This window comes from Bison bison, unplaced genomic scaffold (genome assembly GCF_000754665.1).
Source record: "Bison bison bison isolate TAMUID 2011002044 unplaced genomic scaffold, Bison_UMD1.0 scf7180017850485, whole genome shotgun sequence".
Taxonomy (NCBI): domain Eukaryota; kingdom Metazoa; phylum Chordata; class Mammalia; order Artiodactyla; family Bovidae; genus Bison; species Bison bison.
The window spans coordinates 1-360 of NW_011481058.1; positions in this window are offsets into that span (position 1 = coordinate 1).

Consider the following 360-nt stretch of genomic DNA (forward strand, 5'->3'; position numbering starts at 1 on the left):
GTCATTATAAACTAACCTGAATGTTTTTAAAGCAGCACACTAGAACTCCACATTTCAAAATGCATGCTCTGTGGAGTCCTCATGTTGAAAGGATATTTATTCAAACAGTGTTGCCACTACTTAAAACAGTTTTGCAAAATGCCTTTCTAGTTTGAATCATTCCAAAGCAGTCTTATTAATTTGCAATACCCTTTAATTTTGAACCACATTGATATTGTCCAGTTTTCATACCCATGTTATCATATGGCACAATGAAATCCTTTATTGTTTTCCAAAATCAGAAACCAACATACCTACCAAAGCAAAGACTTGCCGTCAGTAAGTATGTAAGAAGATAATCTACCCCTGAGCGTGGAGGTA